The sequence below is a fragment of the Varanus komodoensis genome, unplaced genomic scaffold (genome assembly GCF_004798865.1).
Source record: "Varanus komodoensis strain SLA01 unplaced genomic scaffold, ASM479886v1 scaffold46_3, whole genome shotgun sequence".
Taxonomy (NCBI): Eukaryota; Metazoa; Chordata; class Lepidosauria; order Squamata; family Varanidae; genus Varanus; species Varanus komodoensis.
The window spans coordinates 258,550-284,158 of NW_025336044.1; the positions used below are offsets into that span (position 1 = coordinate 258,550).

Here is a 25,609-nt window from a genome sequence, read left to right on the forward strand (position 1 = left end):
AATCATTTGAACTCATACATTTTCAGCTGAAGACGAACCAAGGCTTGGCAAAGGAAGTTTATTCCAGAAAGGTAACTTTCTACAAACGTACAGTTAGAACCTAAATCCCAGGAAGGAAATCCAGCAGGAATTTACATATCTCTCAGCTTTGCTTTAGTAGAGACTCTGGAGTGGTTGAAAAGAATTCCAACCATATACAGTGGTACTTCGGCTCACGAACGCTTCAGTTCACAACCAAACTGGGTCGCGAACAAAAATTTCATAAAAATTTTAACTCAGGTCACGAACTCCACGTTGGGTGGCGACCATGACCGCAGCCACCTCCCCCCACCCACCAAGTGGGGAGATGGCTGAGATCACGCCTGTCTTTCCTGCATGAGTGCGCCCGTGATTGCGTCTGTCTTTCCTGCAGAAGCGCAACCGCAATCTTGGCCATCTCGCCCCCAGCACGATCGCGCCCGTCTCTCCCCCACAGTATGCCTGCGTTTGTGCCCGTCTCTCCCTCCCCAGCGCGCCCAAGTTTGCGCCCGTCTCCCCCCTAGCACGCCCCATTCATGTCCATCTCTCCCCCCCCAGTGCACCCACGATTGCGCCGTCTCCCCCCCCACCCCAGTGCACTGGGATGACGGGCATGTGCAGGGATGATGGGCTCGATCGCGGTTGTGTGGGGAGGGGGGAGGAGATGGCTGTGCTCATGTTGGAGCTTGGGGGGGAGATGGCCGCAATCTTTGTTGTTGTCACTTTGCTTCACATTTTTCTGATTAAAAAAAAATAGTTACAGAACGGTTTAATCTTATTTACACTGAACCTTATGAGTAAATTTAACGGCTCACAACCAATTTGGGTCACGACTAGAGTCCTGGAATGGATTAAGTGCATGAGCCAAGGTACCACTGTACTTAACCTTAGAAAGTGACAGTGAAAACAATGCACACTTCTATACCAGTAAAAGTCACTTGCAGGCCTAGCAAGTAGAAGACTCCACTTGGAAACATTAAGTGAAGGACGGTTTCCATCTGGGCTCAGTGGAGGCTCAGGTTTTTAGGTCCTATGGAGCAGCTCTTGAATTAAAGCTCAGAAATAAAGTCATCCTAAGAGTGAAAGTCCAACTTATAATTCAGTTTTTTAAAAGCACCCAAATCCGAACTCTTCCCTTCCAAATGACATCCCCTCCAAATCACCTCTGCTTGTGTATTGTTCCCTTCAGCAACCCAATGGATGGATTTGCATGATACAAGGCAGCACAAGCCATGTGATGTGGGTTCTCTACACAGGAGCCAAGGGTATACTTGGGAGGTGAATGGGCACATTGTGGGCCCTATTCTCACTCCTCCCTTTAGTCTTCCCATAGGTATCCCACGGATCCCATGGGAACACCGAGGTTCATTCTCTCCTCGACGCCAGGGAACAGGCAGACAGGGAAGATGTCTCTCTTGCAGCACTGCTGTGTGACTTTTTGGATTTGTGATGGTGCAGCAGGCTGGGGAAACTGAGATCAGGCACCGCTCATGTGGGGAAATGTAGTTGTGAAGTCCTGGGAGTTAATTTGAGGTTGCTAAATTTGAAATCCAGGACCGTGAAAGTAGTTTTCTCTGAAATTCTGTCTGTTTCATGAGCAGGGACAGCTAGATAGGGAAATCTGAGGAATCGGAAAGCATGGATGAGAAGTAGTGTGAGGAGGTGAGGTTTGATTTGTTAGGCAATGGGGAACACTAAGACAAGCCAGGCCTGTACGAAAGTTTTGAACCATGAAGGAAGCAAGCTCTCCTGGCACTAAACATAAAAAAGTGGCAGGGAAGCTTTCAACTTGAATTCTGGATAGAAGCCAACGGGTCCTGGGAAGCATAGTTCAGGGTGGATCACTCCTGAGGAATGAAATTCAACAGATTTACAATTGCCCAGATGTGGAAGGGGGGTAAACAGGCAATGAGCATAGGGGAACCCCAGCAGATCAGACAGGCCTATGTGCTACAGCAGAAGATGCAGAGGCAGGCATCTGGAAAGCGTTGTGTGTGCAGCTGTGGCTATGCCCATGCCAGGAGCCTCGGAGCCAAACTAGGAGAGCGGGAGGGTCTGGTGTTAAAGGAGAACCTAGACAAAATGGGCACTACGGAGGCCTGGTGGGATGGAGAGAACTAGTGGGATATGGTCAGTTCCGGAGAGAAGCTCTTCTGGGAGGGATGGAGAGGCACGCTGTACATCAGGCGATGAAGGCTGGGGGCAGGGGGACAGGGATTGGAAAGGGGAGGCATTTTCCCCCCAAGAACCATATGTGTTTCCTCCTCAAAACTGGAAATGCAGATATTTCATAATCCATTGTTTGTTTTTTTCTTTTCAGAGTCATGAATAAATTGCATCAAGCAGGGTATACATGCATTTATTCCCACAAAATGTTTTCTAAACACTATGTAATAGATCGGAGCCAGACCTGCTCACTTAAAATGAACGTCAGGTGATTGTCCCACCCTGTCCCGTCCCTGCTCCACACCAGAAACAAATAGGAACCTGCTATGCTAGCGGCTTTCTGGCCCCTCTGTGAGCTGCGAAATAAACTCAAAGAGCCACAAGCCTTCTTTGGCCACCCCTTGAATAGATGCTTATGCAAGACTTAGGACAGTATCAGATCATTAGGATCCCTGTGCACTGATGGCCAAGCCAATCCTAGTTTGTAAACTGAGACAACTCTCAAATGCAACAGCAAGATGCAGTTCTGTCCCTAAAGGGCATTGCCATCATCACAAGACAAGGAACGAGGTCGCTGCTTCTTCCTTGCTAATGGGCTCCCTCTTGGTGGTGCAGCAGGTAGATCTGCTTCTGTCCTCTTGACTAGGCTTCAAAGGACTGGGAGAAAGCACAGAGCAACAAAAGGGAACTGAAAATAACATCAAAGGACATTAAAATCCTTCATAGATCTAAGTAAGGAGGACCATACTGACAAAAGTACCAGAAACTTTTCCCATTGTCTCATGCCAGAAGTCACCTTTTTGCACCTTCTATAAAACCAGCATTAGCACAAAGAGTTTCCCCTTAGCAGCAGCATCTTCAAGGAAACAAATATTGCAAAGTGCATACAAATATACTCAGTAGTTTTATTTGTAGATAAGCTGACACCTCATGGACAAGGAAAAACCGATCAAGCTATTGCAAGAGCTGTCTATTCTTCTGGAACCCCATTGTCAATAACTGGAAATACATCCTGGCAGGAAGCTTTAAATTGCTCATACCATTATACAATTTGCCCAGGAGACGTTTCTGGGAAAGCCTCTTTGAAAGTTAGATTATGAATACATTGGTTTGTTCATTGGTACATCAAACCCTGAAGAGTCAATGTAAATATTTTAGACCCTTAACTGTGCCAATTCACAGGCAATTAGATAACTGCCAACATTCTGCACAAAAGCTTCTTACTTAGCTTTCTCCCTCCATATATTAAATGAAACATGTCTGGAGAAGAAAGAAAAGTAGAAGGGAGCACTGGACAGCTTCAGTTCATAATTCATCATGGATCACTTTCACCAATATAACTAGCGATTACAAGTGACTTTTTTACTGAAGTAGAATTAGCTGGCCTTCATTTGAATCAACTCCCCTTTTATTAATTCCAACAGTCTTGTAGCCATTTGATTTGTCAAGGACATTCTACCAACAATAGAATGGTGGTTAGCTTGCATTTTTCTGTCTTTGAAGAGGACCCACCAAGGCAGGAGCCAACACTTAATAAGATCAAGTAGAACACCTTAATCTTGACAGTTTGCTAAAAAGCAGACAGTGAATTAGACTGGCACTTGTCTATCAATAAATTGCCTGTTGATACTTGTAGAAATGTCATAAAATTGAACTTTGTGATGTGTAGTCTGGCATAAGGCAGAGACGAGTTGGTGGTCTGTCCTGGAGTTGTGTTAGCAACACATTAGTCACAAAGGATCAGGACAAGCCCATATTCCAAGTTTGTGGTCTTTTAAAACCAAAAATGAGTTGTTGTTGTTGTTTTGAGATCACAACAGCTCAGGATTATAGGTTTCCACAACATTCAGAAAAAACACATGACACTGTTTTAAGAATATGCATCTGTTGCAAAATGGCACCACAGGGGATGCTGGGGCTCTGTTTGTCTAGCCACCCTCCTCTTCTGAAGACAGAAGCAGAGCGCCTCACCAGTGCCTGCTGCAAAACAACTAAAGCATTAGTGAAGAGCTGGTACAGCAGCTGCCTTCTGTCCTTGTCCTTGTGTCAACAATCAGAAAGCAAAATTAGAGCAGACTCTCATTAGAGGAGCACAGAGTTTGCATTACTGCACCACAGTAAATATTTGAGTGTCAATGCAATTTGATTATCAGCTTCCTGCCCTGGAAGTTTTCTAACCAGAGAGAAGAATGCTGCTTCGCCAAAGTAACTTGGAGCTTCCCCACTGAAAGACAGGATGACTGAATTCCACTCCCCATATGTTGGATTTCTACTTCAGCAGAAAGACATGCAAAGGATATGATGACAAAACTTATAATCTGTAACATGAGGTTGTTGCCTTAATTAGAAGTCAGGCAGTATACACTGATTCATGGGAGGAATCCAGAATGATTAAGAAGTCCATTCTAAAGGCACCAGCAGCTTCTTCACCCCGACCCACAAATGAGAATCAAGTGGAGATGTCTGAATTTGTCAAATTTTGATTTACCCAAGTGTTTATGGTCTTTTTTAACTGCTAGGTTCATTTTGTCCCAATTCTGAATCAGATAGGATGTTTTTTTAGTGTGTACACATTTTTGTGCATATTAAAAATATCTTTGTGTACTCATTTTGCTGCAAATGTGTGTGTTTATCTCCATCAAATAAAGCATTCCTATTTGCAAATATTTATTGATTGACTGATTTGTTTAAAATTTTTATATGCCGTCCCTCATACAAAGCATCTCAGGACGGCTTACAGTCATTAAAATCAAAATACGATAAAGCAATCCAGTATACTAAATAACATATAACCAGTAAGTTAAACCAAAAGTGACTGTTAAAACATTAAGATACTAATTTTTAAAATAACGATTGAATAAAAAGATTTTGACAGGGCGCCAAAAAGAATACAGTGGTACCTTGGCTCATGAATGCCTCAGTTCGCGACCAAATCGGGTTGCGAACAGAAATTTCTGAAAAATTTTGCCTCGGGTCACGACCTCTGCATCGGGGGACGATTGTCCCCCCTGAGCGCGCCCGTAATCGCGCCCATCCCCCCGTGAGCATGGCCATCTCCCCCCCATGCATGCCCACGAGCGTGCCCGTCTATGGCCGTGATCACAGTCGTGCTCATGCAGGGAAGAAGGGCATGATCGCAGTCGTGCTGCCGGGGGGTGGGGGGGGGGGGAGACGGCCGCGATCTTTGTTGTTGTCACTTTGCTTCAAACTTTTGTGACGAGAAAAAAATTTGGGTCACGACCAGAGTCCTGGAACGGATTAAGTTCGTCAGCCAAGGTACCACTGTATAAACTTGGTGCCAGCCGAACCTCTCGGGGGAGCACATTCCATGCCTTTCTGTGAACAGTTTTCAAAATACACATGTATTGTATATGTATTTTTAAAACATATGCATATTTTTGTATACATTTTCCCCACAACAGTGTTGGAAACTGAATTTTGTAGTGATTCAGGGAATATTCATTTGGTAGGTTTGTGTTAAACTATGAGCTGGACAGAAAAGCACCCAGCCTGAAAAGCAACTCAACAAGTCTTTGAGTTGTACCATTTGTTATTATACAAGTGGACATTATGCCAAGCAAAGCAATAGAAAAACAGGTAGATATTAACAAACATGTACAAAAATTAGATCTGGGATGTTGGGACACCATGTAGTGGCAGGGGCATGTTCTAACCCTCAGCATTACCTGGCCAAAGGATGAGAGAGCAAGTGACAGAAATAACTATTCTTAACCAAGAACAAGAGAATGGCTGCTAATCTTTGCAGCAAATACGGAGCTAAAATGGCGCATCAGTCTGGAGTGGCATAAGGCGGCTTCTTATATAAACCAGATCTTTATTCAGATATTTGTGGACTAGAAACTTTGACCTGGTTCACAACATGACAACCCACAGTGGACTGTCTCTCAGTTGTTTCAAAGTGGCTCATCATGATTTCTGGGGGGAAATAAAGTTACATTTGTGCAACTCTCCCTAAAGGTGAAAACATGTACACATTCATGTCTGCTAACAAGTACCTCTGTGCTCATTAGCAGAGTCGGCTGAGCTTGTGCTGCAAAGGCCCATGGAATGTGCCAGCAGGTGGGCAAAAAGACCAGAGAAGCCACAGAGTGCCTGGATGTGATGTGAGTTACTTAGCAAACAGCCCCATGGCATTTCTTCCAGGGTGGCCTAGCATGAGGAACAAACTGGCCCTTAGGAAGGTCAATATTTTCCCTGGAGAGCACTTTCTTTGCATAGAAAAGGTCCCAGGTTCAACCTTGGAGGCTTTCAGTTAACAAAGGATCAGGAAGTAGGTGATAAAGAAGGCCCTTCATTGATTAAAACCCCAGAGAGCAGTCCCACTGAGGAGCATGAAGTTGCCTTAACCGGAGTCAGTCCATTTAAGCTCAGTGCTGTTGTTCTCCAGGGTTTCAGGCAGAAGCTTTTCCTGCCCCACCTGAAGACGCCCAAGTTCTTTGGATGTAAAGCAGGTGTTCTAACTGTGAGCCACAGCCCCTTCCAGGTGAGCAGTGGGCTAGACAATCTGGTATATGGGAGTCTTCTATGTTTTTAAGTGTTAAATATGCTTGAAGTGTTAAATATTTCTCTTGAGAAGCATCAGAAATTTGTTCACCTTGGAAATGTTGCCTTTCAAAATGCATCGAACCGTCTCTAGAAATTCATACAGCTACTGCCACAGAAATTTTTCCGATTGTTCTTGTTCATGCAAATTGTACTGTCATCTGCCTCCTACCTTTTCAAAAGGTGACAGGTGCGTAGGTGCTCACTGAGTGTCTTTACACTGAAGAACACAAATTCATAACTTTCTGTATCAATAGACTTTGAAACAAAAGCAGAAGTGGAGCCTTTCAAGCAATTGTCTGAAGGGGTTTTGGAAGAGTAGATAGCAAATAGCAAGAACAATGGTCCCAATGGGTGGGGAGGGCAAGCCAGAACCCAGAGGGAGGCGAAAGGTTAAACAGTGTCCTTTACCAGTCTTTGGGTGTACAGTTCCTCATTTGTCATTTTGATTTTTATACCATATGAATTTCTTTAGGAAGCAGGGGTGAGGCAGACGAAGTCCTCCAGACATTTTTGGACTTAACTTCCACGCTGTCATGCCAGGGGTGCAGATAAACTGCTGTTCAGCATCATTTGGATGGCAACATATTCCCCAACTGTGCTAGAGAGTAGCATAAAGCAGTATTAAATGTAGCAGTGGCTGCTGTCTGGTTTAGGCTTGCTACTGGAAATGTAACTCGATAACTTCAGTAGGAGAAAGGCTGGGGAAATTGTAGGATATTTTATTACTTAAACGGATGAGATTCTTCAAATACTCAAATGTGTTTGAACTGTGTTAATGAAAGACAGTGCTCAGTAGCTGTTTTTATAAAGAACTATTTTATGGGTTGTGACTCATTTGAATGGTTAACCCATATACACAGAGTAACAGACTACCTTTTGTAAATAAATGTTATCTCAGGAAAAGGTGGATTTTTTTCCCATATGGGATGTATGTTTGTACAGAAGTTAATTAGCTTCCTCGTCTCATCTAAGGTGTCACCAAAGCATCTGGCAGGCTCCCATGAAAGCAAGATACTGGATTGGATGGACCCGTTAGTCCAGTCTTCTCCATCCTGGTACTTTCCGAATGCGTTGGACTACAACTCCTCCCATGAGCTCACAGTCAGCTTTATTCTGGTCCAGCTGGTCTCTGATCCAGGTATGCAGCGAAGCAACTACTGTGGGAGCACTTTCCGAAAAGAAAATGCTTGGTCAACAGTTTGAACTGGGTGGTAGTTTCACAGAGGATTTGCAAAGGCTAACGAATAAGGTGATTTTTTTCCAGGATTTGAAACTCAGCAACAGAATGTTATACTCTCCCATCTGTTCCAAGAAACATCTACCATACTATAACATCATGTAATAAATTCAGTTAGCCTTTATTGGTAAACAAAACAACCAATTCATTGCTTCTGTGCAAAAAAAGTAAGAAAGATGGCTTTAAATCCAAGAATGCAGATGCTACATTCACAGACTGATTACACGGACACACACGAACTCCAAGGCAAGGATGTGTTTTCTTTAAGTGTTCTGTACATTTCTATACAGCCCAATAGTTGAAGCTGTAATAGCCATGTTAAGATCTATAGCGTTTAATAGGTTCTTACAGTGTTAAAAACAATTCTAAGTAACTATTAGCTCAGAAACTCTGGTGTTTCAAGGCATCTAAATGTCCTGCCCCTCCCCATTACATAGAATGGTAGAACAGTAGAGCTGGAAGGGGCCAGAAGGCCATCAGGTCCAATCCCCTGCTATTGGAGGAAAAACAGGTTGCTTACCTGTAACTGATGTTCTTCGAGTGGCCATCTGTGCATCACACATATGGGTTGCTGCGCCTGCACAGTGCCTAGGCCGGAAGATTAGAAAGCTAACGGTTTTTGGCGGGAAAACTCCCCTCCCCTCCCCCTTTGTGGTACGAACAGAGCGGAGTGTCCGCCATTTCGCTCGGTCTTGAAGACTGCACGTTCGCCCTCTAGAGGTTAAAAATAAAGTAATGATAAGACACCATTATATTCCCACGGTACCAATGTGAATTATAGTATGGTACCGAGAACAATCTCTAGTCAGCGATAACCTCCCAGTCCCGATGTCATTAATATTTCGGTACCAAAAAAAAAAAAAAACCACCCAGCGACATAATCCAAATGGTACCGATGCAAATTATAGTATGGTACTGAGAAAAAACATGATATCCACTCACTGACACCGAGTGGGGCTGGCAGGTGGGTTGTGTGAATGCACAGATGACCACTCGAAGAACATCAGTTACAGGTAAGCAACCTGCTTTTCTTCGTCGTGGCCTCTGTGCATCACACATATGGGTGATTCGCAAGCTTACCAGACTCAGCAGAGGGAGGTGTCATCATCGAAGAATGGATGAGAGAACAGCTCTACCAAAAGAGCAATCCCGTCTGGCACGCACATCAAGCCGATAATGCTTGGCGAAAGTACATGGACCAGCCCAGGTTGCAGCTCTGCAGATGTCTTGCAACGGAACTCCTGCGGCAAAAGCGGAAGAGGTCGCTACCGCTCGTGTAGAATGGCCAGTTGGAGAGACAGGTAAGTCTATTTTCGATAGCTGATAAGCCAGGACAATAGTCTGGGTGATCCAATTAGAGAGTCTCTGAGATGATATCGGTGATCCCTTTTTTTGCTCGGAGTATTTAACAAAAAGTCTATTAGTAGTACGAAAAGATTCAGTGCGGGATCTGTAAAAGGCCAAGCAGCGCTGAACATCAAGCGTGTGTAAAACACGTTCTATCGGGGTCGATGGCGATGGAAAGAAAGCCGGTAGAACGATATCCTGATTCAGGTGGAACGATGTGGCCACCTTGGGTAAAAAGGAGAAATCCATCCGAAGGACAACTTTTTCTTTATGGAAGTTCAGAAATGGTGGGTCTATGTGGAGAGCACAAAGCTCACTAGCTCTTTGTGCTGATGTAACCGCTACTAGAAAGGCAGTTTTCCATGACACCAGGCGTAAGTCCGCAGTTGCTAAAGGCTCGAACGGTGGTTTGGTAAGCCCTTGGAGTACTACAGAAAGACTCCACGTCGGCATGGCAGGGCGAACAGATGGATGTAAATTTTGTAGTCCCTTAATGAAGCGCCGAACCAGCGGTTGTGAGAAGACTGATAACCCGTGTATAGTGCCACGATAATGGGATATAGCGGCTGCATAAACTTTGATGGATGACGGTTTAAGTCCCTCCTGATACAAATGTAAAAGAGATTGTAAGATATTGGTGACTGAAGCCGTTGCAGGGGAGAACGAATGGCACTCTGCAAAAGAGGAGAATCTTCTCCATTTAGCCGTATAGGAACGACGAGTGGACGGTCTTAATGCAGATTCGATAATCGCCTGAATTTCTCTGTCGGTAGGCATCGGTATCGTGATATTCGCTGTCGAATTTGAAGTCGGGGCCGCATATACCGTTTGTTGAATGAGGTCACCCATAGCGTGAGGTGTCCCCAGTACCGACTCGGTGACATGAATCAGGTGATTCGCCATGCCATCAGCTTCAGAGAGAATATATCCGGATGGCGGATCGCTCCTCCTTGTTGTGTTAACAAGTGCGGGAGAGTTGGTAGATGAAGGAACGTTCTTCTGGACAGCAGCAAGAGGGTGGTAAACCATGGTTGTCTCGGCCACCACGGAGTCACTAGTATCCCCGTGGCCCTGTCCTGGGCTATTTTTGTTACCACTCTCGTCAGAAGTGGGATTGGAGGAAACGCATAAAAAGTCATGTTGCTCCAAGGGACCATGAGAGCATCTCCCATCGATCCCAGCCCGATGCCCGCTCTGGAACAGTAAAGGGCACACAGGCTGTTCTGTCGCATGGCAAACAGGTCCACATCTGGATAACCCCACAGGCGGAAGAGTCCCTCACAAAGTTGTTTGTCCAACTCCCATTCATGGGTTGTCGACATCTGTCTGCTTAATGTATCTGCTTCGACGCTGTCGGTTCCAGCCAGGTGAACCGCCATAAGTGTGATGTTCCTCGGTATGCACCAGTTCCAAATGTCCATCGACAGGCGTGCTAGGGCTGGAGATTTTGTGCCTCCCTGCTTGTTGATGTAGAAAACTGCCGCTATATTGTCTGATGCAATTTGGACAACTTGACGGTATAACACAGTCTCGAAAGCCTTGAGGGCGTTGAAAATCGCCAGACGTTCCAGGAAGTTGATGTGTTTCCTCGCTTCTTGTCGGTTCCAAGTACCTTGGACCCGAAGTCCCGAACATGCCGCACCCCATCCCAGGAGGGATGTGTCGGTGTACAGAGTCGTCGTTGGCCGAGGTGGTCGAAACGGGGCACCGATCAACAGGTTGTCTGTGATGGTCCACCACGTTAAAGTGTGAAGGACAGCATGCGGGATCCGAATCTGCTTGGTGGCAGGATCTTGTTGTGGTTGAAAAACAGCGTTGAAGAACAGTTGAATGGGTCGCATACGTAACCTGGCATATGGGACAATGGCAATAGCAGCAGCCATATGCCCCAGTAGTCTCTGAATGGACAAGGCTGGAACCGTTCCGTGTAATCAAATCCGATGAATATGGCTGCATAAAGCATTCTGAAGTTTCGGTGGGAAGAAAGCTTTTTCCCGTGTCAAGTCGAGTCGTGCCCCGATGAAATCGATGACCTGCATGGGAATAAGGGTCGATTTGTCACAGTTAATGCAGAGGCCGAGAGCATCGAGCAAAGCGCAGGTCATTTGTATATCAGACAAGAGAGCTTGTTCGGATTGCGAGACGATCAGCCAGTTGTCTAAGTATGGGTAAACCTGTACTCCGTGAGTCCACAAGTGTGCACATACCTGTGCCATACACTTTGTAAAGACTCGAGGGGCTGTGGCCAAGCCAAAGGGTAGGACGTTAAACTCGAACAGGTCGGATCCGTAAACGTAGAAAATTTAAACGTCGAACAGTAAAACGTAGAAAGCATCTGTGTGAAGGATGTATGGAAATATGAAAATAAGCATCCTTCAAATCCAGTGAGGCGAACCAATCCTCTCTTTTCAATAACGGAATAATGTTCTGTAAAGTGGTCATCTGGAACTTCCTTGGTTTGATGTACTTGTTAAGAGTTCGTAAGTCCAGGATTGGACGGAGACCACCGTCCCTTTTCGGGACCGTAAAATACCTGGAATAGAATCCATGCAATCCTTCCGAGCAGGACAATTTTCGAATCACTCCCTTGAGAAGTGAGACTTCATTGCGTAGCACCGATGAAGAAGGTGTGAAGTGAATCGGGCTCGAAGGAGGGATAACATCGAATTCTATCCTATATCCGAACGAGATGATAGATAACACCCACCTATCAGATGTAATGGACTCCCAAATGGGGAGTCGGCCCTGGAGCCGGTCCCCAAAAGGGAGAAGGTAAGGTGGTGCTGGAATAGAGAGGATGGTTCACGCAAGCTGTCAACATGGGCATTTATCGGTATCAAATCGCCTACGGCCTTGGGAAAAACGCTGTTGTGCTTGCTGCCTCCGACGCTGCCGTTGTTGGTATTGTTGGGTTCAAGGGTAGTTTTGCTGGCGCGGATAATATGGTTGATTCCAGTAGGACGACTGGGGCCACTGCCACTTACGTTTTTGCGGGAGCTCCATGCGGCGTGCGGTTAGGCGTGATTCATGAATCGCCTTTAATTTTTGGTCAGTCTTCTGGTGGAACAGACCAGTACCATCAAAAAGCATTTCCTTGATTCTGTGCTTCATCTCATCAGGAAAATTACAATTGCGCAGCCACGCATGTCGGCATAGCAAGATGGCGTTGACTAGGGCCCTTGAATCGGTGTCTACATGGTGACGAGTGGTAGACAGCTGTTGCACCGCCACCTGCATCGCCTCCTTAATAAAAACCCTGGCAAGGCCCGCTTGGTGGTCCGGAAGGGAGGAAGCGACATTATCCAGTTTCTGCATGATAAAGTACTGGTAACGTGCCAGTGTCGCTTTGTAGTTCGATATGCGCACGCCGAGTCCAGAGGCCGCATAGACTCGGCACGCAAACATATCGATTTTCCTCCCTTCCTTGTCCCGAGGAGCGGTATGTCTCCTGGACTCCCTGTCCTGGGAGGATTCAACCACAAGAGAGTTCAGTTTTGGGTGACAGAGCAGGAAGGGAATGTCATCGTCCCGAACTCTATACATAGCCTCTTATCTGTGGGAGGTCGCTTGTGGTTGGGCCAGTTGGTCCCAGGGTTGGACCATAGCCTGGCGCAGTGCAGTTATAAGCAGCAGAGCAATGGATGTGGACTGCTCTCCCCGAACGACGTCATAGAAGCGATCTGTCGAAGGGCCTGGCTGTTGATGGGCTTCGATTTCAAGCGAACGAACCAAGCGGAACATGAGCTCTGTGAACGAGACATGAGGTTCGTCGGGTGAAGCAGGCCCTTGATATGCGACAGCCACAACAGGGGATGTGGAGTCGACCTCCGAGTCCTCGGAGTCTTCCACATAGTGCAGCTGGTCGTCGTTTGAGGAGGAGGAGGTTTCAGGGGAGGCTGGGCGCCTTGTCTCCGTACGCCTGGAGGTGGATGGCACATCCCTCAGGACCGATGGTGATCTCTGCTCACAAGGCAAATAGGGATATGGCTGGTACCCACCCCAGCTGGGGGGAGCACCATATCCCAGAATCAACCAACTTTCATCTCGACGCTCGGATGAACGGCTGCGACCTCTAGGAGGTAATGGTGAGGCCACATGAGATTAAGTCGGTGGCATGGGTGTTGGTGAGCGTTCCCTCGGCGGGGAGTCTCTGATTTCGCCATAAGAGATGGACTCCCGAAGTGGCTCCTCCTTTTGCTGGGAAGGTACGCTCTCAGGCCGAGTGGTTGGCCTGGGGGATCCCGGTGGTGTCACCTGCATAACGAGTTGCAGGGCCAGTCCTGAGGGTGTCGGTACCATGGCGGCCGTCGGTACCAAGAAGCCCGATGAACCTGAGCCTCGTTGTTTTGGGCGGTCAGGTTTCTTGCTCTTGCGAGCGGGCTTATCCACCTTTTCCTTCCTCAACTTCTTACGGGTGGAAGTTTTATCCAGACTGGTATGCTTGCGCTTCGCCCGTTTCTTAGTCGGGGGAGAAGGCAGCAACTGAGCCCCCATAGAAGCAGCGCCCTTGTCCGAAGGACGCTGAGGAGGGTCGGCAGAGGTCGAGGAACGACGCTTCGCCGGAGTGCTCATGGTGGAGGAGGAGCACTGAGGAGGCGCGGACGAAGAGGAAGCAGGCCATAGGAGCAGTTGGTCGGACTGCATTAATGCCTGATCCCATAGGAGCTTTCTGAGACGATTCTATTTTTCCGCGCCTGCTTGGTAAACGCCAAGCAATGACCGCACTTGTCGGTCCTATGCCCCTCGCCGAGGCAGAGGAGGCATAGATCATGTGGATCGGCCGGCGACATTTTAGATCCACATTCAATACATTTGTGGAATGCCGCCCGCTGCGCCATCGCGGAAAAATGAAGAAAGAGGACAGTATAGAGGGTAAGATAATATTTTTGGGTTTTTTGGGTTTTTTATATAGAGAGAAAGAATTCAAAAAGAAAACGGACAGAATCGGGGAGAAGAACAAACTTGGAGTAAGAGAAGTTTAAACTTTTTGAGAAAAAACAACGAAGAGGTACAGATCTATAGCGAGAGACGAACAGGTATGAGGCACAGTGAACGGCGGTCGCAAAGACTGAGCAAAATGGCAGACACTCCGCTCTATTTATACCACAAAGGGGAAGGGGAGCAGAGTTTTCCCGCCAAAAACCGTTAGCTTTCTAATCTTCCGGCCTAGGTACTGCGCAGGCGCAGCAACCCGTATGTGTGATGCACAGGGGCCACGACGAAGAAACCAAGTTACACCATCCCAGTCAGATAAATGTCCAGGGAGGGAGAGGCCAAAGTTCCCCAGGCAGTAGGTTCCATTGTTGTATGGTTCCGACAGTGAGCAAATGCTTCCTAGTGTCTAGTCTAAATCTGGTTTCTTTTAACGCAAGTCCATTATTCCGTGTCCTGCACCCTGGAACGGACAAGAAGAGATCTTGTCCATCCTCTTTGTGACAGCCTTTCAGGTACGTGTGCTATCATATCTTCCCTCAGTCTTCTTTTATCAAGACTGAACATGCCTGATTCTTTCAATCTTTCCTCATAGGGCTTTGTCTCCACTCCTTGAATCTTCCTTGCCCCCCCCCCCCCGCACCCACCCTGTGCCCTTTCTGGCTTACAGTGGTACCTTCGCTCACAAACTGAATCCTTTCCAGGACTCTGGTCGTGACCCAAATTAGTTGTGAGCCAAGTCAAAGTTCCCCATAAGGTTCAGTGCAAGTTAAGAGTAATCCGTTCTGTAACTATTTTTTTTAAATCACAAAAATTTGAAGTAAAGTGACAAAGAACAACAAAGATAGCAGCCATCACCCCCCCCACAGCCCCGAGCACGGCCATCTCCCCACCCCCAGCATGACCCCAATTGCACCCCTGTTCCATGCACGAGCACGAGCACAATTGTGGCCATAGACGGGTGTGATCGCGGGCGCGCTCTGGAGGGGAGACAGGCACAATCGTGGGCGCGCTGGGCGGGACGGGCGCGGTCACAATCATCACCCAATGCGGAGTTCGCAACCTGCGGAAAATTTTTTCAGAAATTTCTGTCCACAACTCGATCTGGTTGTAAACCCAGGCGTTCATGAGCCGAGGTACCATTGTATTTGCATCTTTTAAAAGCAGTGGTGCCCAAAACTGGACACAGTACTCTGGGTGAGATCTGACTAGTGCTGTGTATAGGGGAACCTCACATGGTTTTATGAGTGAAACTTCTGATAATGCAGCCCAAAATAGCATTTGCCCTTTTTGCAGCTGCATCACGTTGTTGGCTCACATTTAGTCTGTGATCAACAATAACCCCAAAATCCTTCTCCTCTGCAGTACTGTTGAGCCGAGTATTCCCCATTTTGTAGTGATGCATTTGGCTTCTTGTTCTTAAGTGGAGGACTTGGCATCTGTCTCTACTGAATTTCATTTTGTTGTTCTCTGCCCAGTATTCTAACCTATTGAGATTACCATGTAAGTTATCTCTGTCTTCCAGGGTATTTATTATTCTACCCATCTGCAAATTTAATTATCTTTACTTCTACTTCCTCATCTAAATCATTAATAGAAATGTTGAAGATTATTGGTCCCAGGACAGAACCCTGTGGCACCCTACTTGTCCCCTCTTAAAAGCTGTGGTACCTAAGGATCTGAAAGCTCTCCAGATCTCCTCAGAAGAAAGCCTCATTGAGAGGCAGCAGATTACACTTCAATCCTATACATACTTACCTGGGAATGAATCCCACTGAACTCAGTGGGGTTATTTGAGTAGATGTGTATAGGATTGCAGCAAAAACTAACTGGCTTTCTGCTCCAGAATGCTGTCTTGCCAGCATTAGCACATGCACGCTCCTGATGGAATGCGTAAGAAGGGATGAAATCTTTCAGAGAGGTCACAAACCATGTCACAGCCGCAAAGGAATGCCAGCCAACAACATTCCAAAGGAATTTGTTCTTTTCCTGTACAGACATGACTGTGGGTAGTAGAAGAGACCTTCCATCCAAGCATGAGATGTTAATTTGAAATATCTGTGCAGCAAATGGCCCCTTGGTCCCCAAACAGCTGCTGGTTCCCTTTGGCGTGCCATTTCTAGGCACTGTGTCCTCAAATGCAACCCTCTGGGGGAGCAGGGGAAGGTATGCCTGAGATGAAGGGAATTTGCTTGTTCGGAGGGCAGGGGAAAACTCTCCAGCATTAGGTTCTTGTAAGAAAAATCACTGGGAACCTCCTGCAGCTAAATGCTTCTCCTGAAGGAGTAAACAAACAAACAAAAAAGCCTGAGTGTATGGAGTAAAACCGAACGGAATCTTATGCTACGCTATGCTGAAAACAACGTGACTGATGGGAGAGGGTCTCCCCGAGGGTCTTTCCCGCCATTCCAGCGTGTGGCTATTAGCCATGAAGAAAACCACAGGATACCACCAGATGCTGTTGAAGAAGAGCAAAAGCAGAGGGTGCTGCATTCATGACCTGCTGGATAACATCCCAGAGGTGTCTGGATGGCCACTGCCGGGAACAGGAGAGGAGGCTGGATGAGCGGGACCATCTTTGTCCCAAGCCAGCAGGGCTGTTCTTCTGTACACACCACCCGTCTGTATTCCTGGGGGTGGGAGGTCCTTGTGGCCATGTTGTTTGTAACATCATATTAAGGGTGTTTAAAGGGACATGAGAGCTTCAAGATACTTCAAGAAGAATGTGCATGTACATATGCCCACAACTCTGTGTGAAGGAGAATTTCTCTCTCTAATAGGGTTATTATATCCTGTGTTTTCCCCCTATTGTGGAATTCAATGTGGCATGCAGGAGGCTCAGTAGCCAATGGGTCACTCACCCAGGCCTAAGCCAGATGAAAGGATGCTTAGTGACAGCAGCAGATTTGCCACCTCATGTGCTCTCAAGGCTCAGTACATTTAAAAATATGGAATCAGCATTGGAGAAAAACATAATATTGTGTTCTGATACCCCTCCTATCCACAGAGACAATGAAGACTAGTGAAACCGCCATCCTCAAAAAGGGCCATTGCTGCTGATCTACACAACCAAGGTTCACACCATGAGAGCCAGTCCACTCAGACAGCCAGGCCTGAAGGTGTTCAGAGCTTTTAAAGTTAAAGCCAACATGATGGACTGATGCCAACAAATGACTGGCACTATGAGTAAAAGCTTTCAAGATTTTTATCAGCGGGCATATAAATCCAGAAGGCGCACAGTGCAGTCTACTTGACCGAAGGCAGGCAAGCCTGCAGCTGGTCACTGCTTGGATGGCAAACTGCCTGGGCAACAACCTGGAGCTCTGCTATGGAAGAAAAGAGGGATATTTGCTATTACTGTTAATTAGCTGGGATCCTAGCAACAGTAGCTATCATTGAATTGTCAATGAAACTATCCAGAGAATCCTTTCGCTGTTTCTTACTTGCTCCTTCAGTTTGGCATCCAGGTTTTGGCCTAGAGGTAGGGAGAGCAATTTCCAGAAAGAGCAGGAATTGTTTGCATTGCATCTCCTGGACTAGATGCCCTAACCACTCAGAATATAAGACACCACCTCATACCAAATGGGACCAATGGTCTGTTGCCTCCCAACGATAACTAGCAGAATCCAAGCAGGGTTTCCAATGAGGGTCTTTCTCAACCTTTGCAAGTATGTCAGGGGCAGAACCTGGTACCCTCTGCATGTGCTGCAGTGATAAGCTACAGCTGTCTCTCAAAGGCACAGAAATATAAAAAAATAAGTATGCACTGGTTGGTCCCAGGACATATTACAAAATTTAAAAATCCAAAAAGATAGCAAAATTATCACATTTGCATCAAAAGATCAAAATGATGGAATTCCCCGAGAGAAGGGCCTTGTCTGGGAATTGCATATGGAACCTCTTGCACCCAAAGCAAGAATTATTCAACTAGAACAGCCTTCCCCAACCTTGTGCCTTCTAGATGCTTTGGGAATAGAATTCTCATCATTCAATCTAGCATAGTTAATCACCAGCGAGAAGAAAGGAAATGCTCATAATTTCTAAATATTGTTTTATTCATGGAACAAGAAATGGAAGGATTAGGACAGACTCTGGAATGCTTTTTCTTGTTGTATTGTGAAAGACTGATTGTTTATCACACTCTATATTTAAGATTGTGTGTGTGGGGGCCGGAGGGAATATTCTACTTTTCCTGGAGTTAAACTGGAAAGCAGTATGGGCTTAGAAATGAACAGGAATTAAGCTGGAATATTTAAAAAATGTTCCATATCAAGCTTGAATTTTTGCTAAATTCTTAATGCCCTACTTGCCAGGTATACCTTGGCTCAACCAGTTAATTATACAGTGGTACCTTGGCTCACGAATGCCTCAGTTCATGACCAAATCAGGTCACGAACAGAAATTTCTGAAAAATTTTTCCTCAGGTCACAAACTCCACATCGGGTGACGATCGCAGGCGCACTGGTGGGGTGCGGAAGAAGGCCGTGATCATGCCCGTCTTCCCTCCACGAGCGTGCCCACGATCTTGCCATCTTCCCTGTGATTAAAAAAAAAATAGTTACAGAACGGATTAACCTTATTTATATTGAACCTCATAGGGAAATTTGACTTGGCTCACAACCAATATGGGTCACGACCAGAGACCTGGAACGGATTAAGTGCGTGAGCCAAGGTATCACTGTATCGGGAGCTTGATAATACATCAACAGCAAGTCATGAGGAAAAAACCCCTTGGAACACGAACGATAAATGAAGATGAACTCACTTTTGTAAAAATAGGGCACACAGAAAAAGAGTATCATAGCACTACAAAGCCCTGGGGCACTAACTAACACACGATGGCATAAGCTTTGTGGCCGGCAGTTCGCCCACTTTTTGGGCAGTATGAGGTGCTATCTGCAGAAGGCTGTACGAGTGCAGAGAGAAAAACGTAACCAGTAATGTCAGATAGAAAGGAAATGCAAAGAGCACCACCATGTTGCTATATGCCGTCAAGTTGCTTCTGACTTAAGGGAACCCCATGAATAAGAGCCATCCAAAGGCTCAGCTCTGCTAAACTCAAGGCTGTGGCTTCCTTGATGAAACAGATGCATCTCACATTCGGTCTTCCTTTTCTTCTTCTGCCTTTGACCTTCCCTAGCAAGACTGTCTTCTCCAGGGACCCTTGCCTTCTCATGACATGGCCGGAGTATGGCAGTCTTGGTTTTGTCATTTTTGCTTTCAGGGAAAGTTGTGGCTTGATCTGATCTTGGTCATCATTCCGGTTATCATTGGTCATCATTCTGTAGGTCCAGAACATTTCAAAGCTCTCCTCCAGCACATTTCAAACATGTCCATTTTCCTCCTGTCAGCTTTATTCACTTGATCAGCTTTCAGAAATACAATAGCATGGATGATCACCAATGAATATCCTTACACTTGATGTTCCTTCACTGCGGCCCTTCCAAGTCTCAGTCTTCTTCTATTTTCTTGGCTGCAGTCTCTGTTTGAATTGATGACTGAACGAAGATAGACAAAATCTTTCACAATTTCAGTTTCTTCCTTGTCAAACTTAAAATCATATTATTCTTCTGTAGTTATGATTTTAGTTTTCTTAATATTCAGCTACAGCCCTGCTTTTGCACTTTCATCAGGAAAAGAGCATGATAGATGACAGCAATTTTATATATCTTCAGTTTATGACATCAGCAATCAATGATCAAGAGTCACTGTCACAATCTGCTTGCACATTAAGGTCAGCTTCAGCAGTTTTGCTTGTCCTTTCCTTGGTAAAAATGGTTAGTTGAGCAAGTCACGTGACAATACTTTCTCAGTGATGGTCCTACCATTGCAGAACTCCTTTCTGACTTATTTCCTCATGTGTCCTCCGGTTCAAGCTTTCAAATGGCCTGTGAAAGCATCTCTCCTCTTTCTTAATTCCTTGCAAGGCTATGTGGCTCTGAGGAACTTCTCCTTCTCTTTCTGTGTTTAGGCTCTTTACAAGCTCCCAGATAGAAGACAAGAGGGGAGTGTCCTACTAACCCTGTCATACCTTCCGCACTTCAGAAAAGGGGAAGAGCCCTTTCCCCTTGTCTCAGACTGTTGGGAACTGGCTAAGAAGTACAAGGGTGTGCACAAGGGAGGGATAAAGGAAGAGGGAGCAAAGAGAATGAGGTTACATGTGTCAGGGGTGGAGAAAATCTTTGATACCTGGAGCTAGGCTGAGAACATTGCAGGAAAACAGTTTTGGCTAAACATTAGATGAAATTCCCACCAGTGAGAGGCTGGTACGCTCTGTAGTCTTGGGAGGTCGTGGGTTGTCCTTCACTGGAGGTCAGGCAGATTTTAGGGATTCAGAATAGATGATCCCTGAGATCCCTTCCAGCTCAAGAATTCTATGAGGTCCGGGAGGAAAACCTTTCAAGAGACAGTTTGGGTCCATGTGCCACTTAACTGCTACCAAATTTTAGAGGTGCTCCACATTCCTTTCTCGTGAACAAAAACTCTCACAGATGGCAGCTGGGAATTCAGCCAAAGGATCTATTACTTCTTAGGGAATGTACATACAAACCTAGCTTTGGTCCTGCATTGCTTGGAAACCATCCCTTCCACGTGGTCCTATTGCCACCTCTCTGCCTTCCTAACACACACTGCATTAGATGAAGGAGCGAGTGCAGAACAGCTGCAGCCTGACTCTGGAACCCTTGACCACATTCTGAGAATGCGGCCCGACTCATGTGAACCTGTATCAGTCAGGAAGCATTAAGGGCATTCTTTAATGAAAGTTCCATAGGTAGAAATCTATCCTATGCTCTCGCTTATTATATATATGTTACACACTTCAAGAGGGCAGGATGGGTTAGGATTCTACACATAAAAATAACATGATGTGGTCCTGTGTTATTAATTTGAAGCTACTGATTATCTAAGCATTTGATAGTTTCTCATTACAATATTGCCTTATATAAAATATCATATAACCCACCTGTCTATAAAATACAGTGCTGACAGCTCATCTAAACCAGAGTTCGCACTAAGGAAAATTTACTGCATCCTATTTTCTTAATATAAAGGGCAAAAGGGTGGGGGGAGGTTGAAACTGGCATTTTTGCAATTTCCTAGCCTGAACAAACCATGCAAAATAATGGAAAGATAAAAGGGGTCAGGAGAAAGGCAGTATCATATTTCATGTTAAGGTCTCAAAATGTTCTATTTGCAGCCAAAGTTCAATACTACTCTCATCAATGAAGATTTTGAAATGGCCTAGCAAGTCTGAAAATTGGGAAGATGATGCATCACAGCCCATTCCCTTCAAAAAGTGCTTTAGAGATTGAATCAGGCCACACAGCCTTCCTCATGGAATTTCCTGGAATCTGATTTGGCCTGACTCAGCTGTGTCCCTCAGAAGAAAGAGCTTCCCTTCCCCACAGCTCTAAAGCAGAGAGGATCCACTTTCTCTTGAGAACAATCTGACCTTCTGACTGATATTCCACAAGTGCTCTTCTGTGTTTGACACTTGGTTCCTTTTCATTAACTGAGTAAGACTACAATTCTTAAGTTAGGGTGGAACATTTTAGTTAATAACCTCAATATCTTCACACTTTAATGAAAATTTGGTTAGAGAGCAAGAGTGGGACTAGGAAGACCCAGGTTCCCACCATCACAGCCTGACATACCTCAATGGGTTGATGTCAATATAAAAAGGAAGTGGGAAAATGGGCCCGTGTAATCAGTCTTCTGTGCCTTGCAAGAGAGATGGTATATAAGTGAAATATGTGATTGTTCCGTCGGTGTTATGGCCATGACATTTAACAAAGAACAGGAGGCTGGGTCCCTACCTAAGGGGAATTCAAATCTAGAAACAGACATAAGGGGGACATCAGAGAAAGGAGAGGGAATGGAGGTAGGATGGAAACAGGGAAAGTATTTGATTTACTGGAAGTGCACATCCTTTGGCTCACTTATAGTAGGGACGCAGAGTTTTCAAAGAAAAGGTGGATTAGAGGAGCAAAGGAAACATAGTTAGAGGAGTGGCCTCCTGGAAGCATTCCAGAAGTAAATTTCGAGGGTGAACTGCTGCTATTTATGAGCAGCACCAGTACAGAGCAGTTTGCATCCTGCTCTAATAGTCCCTCAGGACTCTCTAAGCAGTTTACAACATGATGAAATAACATTATATGAAAGAAGGAGAACATACAGTGCCACCCCCAAAAGTAGGTGTTAGGAGCTGGTCTGGCTTTCTCACTGGCATTCCCAATTTTGAGAATTAAAAATAATTAAAACTTTCCCAGACACTTCAGAACTAAAGAGCAAAAATATCTTATTTCCTTTCTGATCTCAGAGTAAAATAAATTTCCTAACTGATTTTTTAAAGCACACTAATCACACCTTGGGCAAGAAGCGTGGTAAACCCAGTCTCCAACATTTTCACACCTTAAGCAAAAGAGGAAAAAAAGGGAGTCAAGATCATGTTGATCTGAGTTCATTATTAGTATTATTTTTAATGTGTATGATATCCAAAGATGATGATTGCAGGCAGTAAAAACACACACACACACACACACACACACACAACCCACTGACACCTCTTTGGATAGAATGTCTCAGTAGCAGCAATTTATCAGATGAGGTAACCTGGCTTTTGACTAACACATGCAAAGATATTAGACGAGCATAACAAAGAATGAGGTGCCTGGCTGGGCCAACAACGTGTCCCTGTTATAATGGGGCACCCCAACAACATGAAATACTCCAGATGTGGCAGAACAGAGCATCGATATTACTTCTCATGACCTGCACACAATGTATCTCTTTGTATAGTCTAAGACTAGGTTCATTTTTTTAGCAGCTGCATCACACTGCGGGTCCACGTTCAGCTTATAATTAACCAAAAATCCCCAAATCCTCTTCACATATGCTGCTGCTAAACCACTGCTACGTGAGTGCCTTTGGTTCTTTGCCTCTGTGTGGATCAAGGGACAGGACTGTCCTGCAGGAATCGAGCTCATCCTCTTTACAGTAAATCAGGCTAGGGTCAACCATCACATTTTGCAGCAACGACTGCCATGAATTAATTATGGCATTGTTCTTTTGTCCACTATGAATCTACTGCTTATTTCTTATTTCTTTCATTGGATGGCTCACTGTTCTGAGCAACAGAAGGAAAAATGTGTGCATTCATCACAGCATAGTTTTATAAATTTCTTTCAAGCCCTGCCATTAATTTGTCTTTTTCCCCAAAACCAGACTATCCCAACCTGTTGCTTTCTAGAGGTTTTAGACCACAACCCTCATCATCCTTGACTGGCGCACTGGCTGGGGCTTGTAGGAGTTGTAGATCAACAAATGTGGAAAGCACTAGTTGGGGAAGGCTGTTTGCAGCCAAAACTCTCCACATGATTTAGCCTTTCCACATACTGAAAATGCTCCAATTCCTTGAATGTGTTGTTTCTCCTAGCTCTATGATTTCTTGAAATGGAATAACCAAAGATCAATCCAGATGTGGCTACACTACAGACATACATATAAAGAACCACACTGGCATTTTTTCCAATACCTTTCCACTTCTGCTAGAAAGAAAATTGCCTGACATTCTCTTTGAGTTATCAACCATCTCTTTCCTAGTTAGCTACCCTTGTGAATTCTGTTTACTCCTGTCCTTGCCTACTTCCTCAGCTTTATCAACTGATAAGAGGACCTCTCCCTTTATCCCAGAGCTGCCAAGTTTACTGAGATGGGGACTTTGTCACAACGCTTTGACCTAAGTGGAGTCAGAGCCCATATCTAGTTTCCAGCTGGACACATGACCATCTCAAAAATTCTACTAATGGAAGAAAATGGCTAACCAGAATTTGTCCATTCATCCATGTAGATCTCTTCTTAAATAAAAGCTTCTTATTACCAACATAGCTACCCTTCCATTTCTCCACGTATATGCTTTCATAGAAATCTTTTTAAAGCTTTTGCATTATTTTGTAATTGATTTTAATTTGCAAGAAAATGTGCATTAAAACAGTCTTTAAATAATTCATCTAACTCCCAGCATTTTCCAGTCAGCATGGTTGACTGGGAAATGCTGGGAGCTGTAAGTCTGCAGCCTAAACGTATTTTTTCTCAAGATATGCATTTCTAGGCATGTTTTGATATGACCCTAAAACAGTACTAGAATATTCCGAAGTGCAAAAGCCAGTGGGTCATTACTGGAATTCACAAAAAGTGAATTGCTGAATCCTCTCTACTTTGAATAAGCATTTTAAAACTTAAAACTCAATTTGCAGGGAAACAGAACCTGTTGCACAGATGCAGTTCCCCACCCTCTGCATGCAAAAAGCTTCAGTACCGATTTTTCAGGCAGTAAAATTTACCAAAGTCAATTCACAGCTAATCCAGGGCAATAGCTTGGATTACTGCAAAAATATTGGTACTATTTCACACGCTAGAAAAAACTGCTGAGCTTATTTGCATCCTGCAGTCCAACAATCTTTCTGGGCTCCTAAGTCGTTGTGTTCCATTTGCACATCTTCAGCCCTGTAGTCTGGAAATTTCAAGAGACAGAGAGGATCCATAAAACAGCTCCGTACAGCAACTCGAAACATTCTGAATCAGAAAAGTCTTGGATAGGCAAACATGGCATTGCAAGAGCATGTTTGTTTGTTTTTTAAATGTAGTTCCTACAGATAATTAACACAGTTCTGGTATTCCTAAAATTGGAATGAAATCAAGAAGAGGGGGGAAGAGTCTCTACCAACTCATCAAGGAGCTGTGCTTTTTATTAACTATGATGAAAACTCTACATTTCTTTAAACACCCCGCTACAAGAGACTGCAAACAATGGAAGAACTGTTACATCGTTCTTCGGCAGGCAACTGGTAGCTACTTATAAGCTGAACGAATCCAGTCGCTGCACTCCTACTCTTGAGTCATCAGCCTCTCCCCGCCCGCCCTTGCTTACCTCGCCCAAGAAGTGCAAGTTCGGATTCTTTAGATCAATTGCATCTATTCCTGCCTTTACTTGGAAAGCGGCCCCCCGAGAAGCAGCATTACAGGCAAGACTATCTCGCGTAATGCTATGAAAGAAATGTTTAAAGTCATCCGCTTCAGAGCCCCCCCACCCCCCCCCCCCCCACCCCACCCGCGTCTTCAAACGACGGCAGCAGCTAAGGACCGCAAGGCAGGGAGGGACCCCGCGATCGCCGGGTCCTGCGCCTCCGCTCGTTCAGCGGGCGCTGCGGAGTTGCGCGATCAGCCCAAGTGCAGCCCCGGCGCACCGCGACGCGCTCCTCCCGAGGAGACCCCGGCGCCGCGCAGAGGGCTGCGCTCCGGCGAAGCGCGCGCGCCTCGGGAGGCCGCCCCTTCCTCCACCGC

At 45.4% G+C, this 25,609-nt stretch overlaps 1 protein-coding gene across 1 annotated transcript in view; it reads right to left on the reverse strand.

The window, feature by feature from the left end:
• The window catches only part of MAP2K1 (mitogen-activated protein kinase kinase 1), a 44,737-nt gene that overhangs the window by 18,936 nt on the left and 192 nt on the right, over nt 1-25,609 (reverse strand). The gene's annotated exons all lie outside the window — the stretch shown is intronic.